Below are 4,223 nucleotides of genomic sequence, written 5' to 3' on the forward strand. Positions count from 1 at the left end.
TACTAGTGGACAAACCAAGTTGTATCAAAAATAGTTGTTATTTTAGCTCATAAGAAATTATTATTAAGTCGCTCCGAAACTTGAAAACAATTCTGAAAAGTTAACTCAACGATAACTTTTCTATATTACTGTTGAAACTGGTAAATAATTAGCATCCAAGTTTAACGTATTTTTCAAAGTAGATTTAGTTAACGCGAAGAATTACTTGAAAAAAGATCACATAATGTTTCAAAACCGAAATAATGTCGAAGTTAAGATTATAGACTGTCACATCACGAAGCTTTTTTCATGAAGGACTTCTACATCATCAGGACATTATAATAATGATAGACACAAGACTCACAGCCCTTTGTAAATGTTTAACTTTGAGTCTGACAGCTCAATTTGGAACCTTCCTTAGGGATTAAATGTAAATGACAGCAATTAACCAAAACCACAGAATAACTTGTAGTAACTACGGGAACGTGACTGTACACATATCAAAGGATAGTAAAGGAAGGTCATTGGCACAAGTTTGCTCTTTTTATGTATACAATCAGTGTTCGAATTCACCGTTTTTAAAGAAAGCGTGCCAAAACTAAGCCTTTTGGGATTCGTCTTCTGGGAATGGTGACACCAGATTGTTTAGCGGAATCTGAAATATTAGTCATCACAGTATATTATTGTGGCTATAACACTGCCGAAATTTTGGCAAGATAGTGTTGCTTCAGGCAGACGTTGATAACGCAACCATGGTAACGAAAAGTTACCCTAACCCGTGCTACTTTGTGTTCCAAATCAAAATAATGCCTTGATATTAAATATAACGGGCAATAAATTGTTCCACATTTAATTCTCTTATTTATTTATAAGTACCGGTGCAACGGATAAATTGATACTTAGCGACTTTATTTTAATTACAATTTTAAAATCGTTTGAGAACACGGGTTGGCGATGTGGTAAAGCTCTGGGTTTCGGAACTGACGGTTCGGTTTAGAAACCGTGCGGTACAACAAAATATGCTCCTCAGTTTAAGCTGTGGGTACATTATAAGAGTGGCAGTCAATCCCTTAGCGTTAGCTGCTATGGTTCTCTTGACCGGTTGCTTTTCCTTTGGTCAATAGCTCAAAATTAGGGACAATGGTAGATAGCCTTCTTAGCTTTGCCATAAGTACAAACTGCAAATACAAACTCTGTCTTTCTTCTGTTTTGACTGTAAATTCACCATAATAAAAGTATCCATTGCTGTTCTGACAGTACAATCACCATAATAAAAGTATTCATTACTGTTCTGACTGTACAGTCACCAGAGTAAAAGTATTCATTACTGTTCTGACTGTACAGTCACCAGAGTAAAAGTATTCATTACTGTTCTGACTGTACAGTCACCAGAGTAAAAGTATTCATTGCTGTTCTGACTGTACAGTCACCAGAGTAAAAGTATTCATTACTGTTCTGACTGTACAGTCACCAGAGTAAAAGGTTTTTTTTTGTTCTGATTGTATTGCCACCAGAACAAACTATTCATTTGTGTTTTGAATATACAGTTGCCAGAGCAAAAGTATTTATTGCTGTTCTGACTCTACAGTCGCCATAACTAATGTATTTCTTTCTTTACTGGATGTAATATTACAATGCAGCACAATTTACAAAAGTCGATTTCAGTTGTCTCAAGTTTGTGTCGTACTTGGGGTGTTGTTTTAAGTTTTACAGATTTTGTGTTATAATAGTAGGGTTGATTTAGGTTTTACAGATCTTAGGTTATGATGGTAGTATTGTTTTAAGTTTTACAGATCCACTGTTATAATGATAGGATTGTTTTAAGTATTACAAATTTGATGTTATAAAAGTAGGGTTAACTGCAGAAATATGTTTAACTAACTTCTTATCTATAAAGTAAATTCCAAACACACTCCGCAGACTTTTTGTCAGTATGTAACAGATACCGTCAGATAGGTAATAAATATAACCACGTGTGCAAAACGAGATGGAGAAACAGACTTACGACTCCGCAGTTTATAGAACTCAAACCATAAACGACTAGGGTGACCCCTGGATGTACATAACGTTTCACATTTTCTTTCTTAGATAAATACCACACGAAGATCTACTCTCTAGAATGTGAAAATAAATATGTGTAAAAATTTACATTCCCTAAATACAGCATGAATCCCCAAGAGGCCACCTCAGTCGCAGACTAAAACCGAAACTATGTCATCCCAGATTTATGTGATTGTTAAGAAACTGTGTTAAAAGTCTTTACTTGTCACCAAATTATGGCAACTCTAGAAAAAAACAAGAGGGAATAGGGAATCCTCAATAGCACTGCACTTGAAATTCTTTTAGGCAAGATTAAAGTAAATTAATATATGAGACCTTGGGTGTGGTCAAATACATTAGTCGAAAGGGTGTAACCTCCTGAGTCGAAAACTATAATTATATCTCAAATCGGTCAAGAGATGACGGAGTTATGAGCAAAACGTTTGTACTTGAAGAAAAACAAAAAAACTCAGAACCTTTCTATGAGCCGCTATGCCGCGGCTAAAAAGTAAGAAAATCTAGCTCTTGTTTGGGGATAAACGTACATTTTTAAAGAAGCGTCGCCGTTGAGGATCTCGTCTTAAGGATGTTACATGTCTGCTGACAAAGAAGTGCTACAAGCACAACAAAGTAACTCAAGAAACAGAGAGTCTTACGAATGTAACTGTTAGTGGTAAGGAATTTTGTTTCTAATTAAGCACAAACTACACAATGGGCTATCTGTGCTCTGCGCACCACGGGTATCGAAACCCGGATTCTAGCGTTATAAGTCCGCAGACATACCGCTGTGCCACTGGGGGACTAGTGGTAAGGAATTTTGTTCTTCATGAGCGATTTGAATTGTTGGTTTCAAATGTTTCGTTTACCTTTGATATTGACATTTTGAGTATTTTGTGCATAATAGCACAATTTCTGAAGGACATGACCTCGAAGATGGCCTTGAATGATGACAGTGACATTGTCAGAAGATTTAAGCTCTCAACATCATAAACAAAAATAGTTTCCTACTAGCTGGAGTACCCGTACCCTGGACGGAAGTTATGTAAATTCATGATTAATGAAAGGTTAACACAGGACATGAAAAGTTGCTTCCCTTATATATATAATTGTAAAAACGCAAAACGCCCATAAAAACTGCAAAACATAAAATGTGAAACCGCAAATTTGCGTGTATCTCCGCGTACACCCAACAAACGTTCATGCCAAATTTGTTATAGATCCATCAACAGGGGGAGAAGTACTGAAAAAAACGCAAAACTGAAAATGTGTGTGTACCACCGCATGGACCTAATGAACCTCTATACCAATGTTGGTGAAGATCCATCCACACCCTGCGACAGACAACATCGACAGACAACAGACAGTACTATTACATCTATACAGATTGAAGTGGTTACATGGACAGACAACAGACAGTACTATTACATCTATACAGATTGAAGTGGTTACATGGACAGACAACAGACAGTACTATTATATTTATATAGCTTGAAGTGGTTACATGGACAGACAACAGACACTACTATTATATTTATATAGACTGAAGTGGTTACATGGACAGACAGTATTATTATATTTATATAGATTGAAGTGGTTACATGAACAGACAGTACTATGATATTTATATAGATTGAAGTGGTTACATGGACAGACAGTACTATGATATTTATATAGATTGAAGTGGTTACATGGACAGACAGTACTATGATATTTTTATACATGCCTCTTCACTTCTGAATTATTAACTTGTCTATGGACTTCTGAAGTTTCATACATAAAGAACATAAATATATTATTAAATAAATAATGGTCATTTTTCAATATCAAACTGAAAACAAAACTTTTTTACCCATCTAGCGATATTACATTTTTTTGCCATCACTAACAAGTCATCATCTTGAGGTTACATCTACCTCACCTTGGCCACAAAAAACAACGATAAGCGCGTAAATTAAACAAAAAAACCGTAAAGAAACGTTATTTTGGAAATTATCCAGTCTGAAGGATATAAGAGGAAGTCGGTTTTCTCGGGATGTTTTTTCTTTGTTCTCAGAACTAACTAGAAATGTAGGAATTGTTTTATGGAGGATGCTGAGGAGACTATATATATATGGAATTGTTTTGTGGATGAAGCTAAAGAGACTATATATATAAAGTTGTTTCGTGGATGAAGCTGAAGAGACTATATATATAAAGTTGTTTTG

Source organism: Limulus polyphemus, unplaced genomic scaffold (assembly GCF_000517525.1).
Source record: "Limulus polyphemus unplaced genomic scaffold, Limulus_polyphemus-2.1.2 Scaffold5024, whole genome shotgun sequence".
NCBI classification, from domain to species: Eukaryota; Metazoa; Arthropoda; class Merostomata; order Xiphosura; family Limulidae; genus Limulus; species Limulus polyphemus.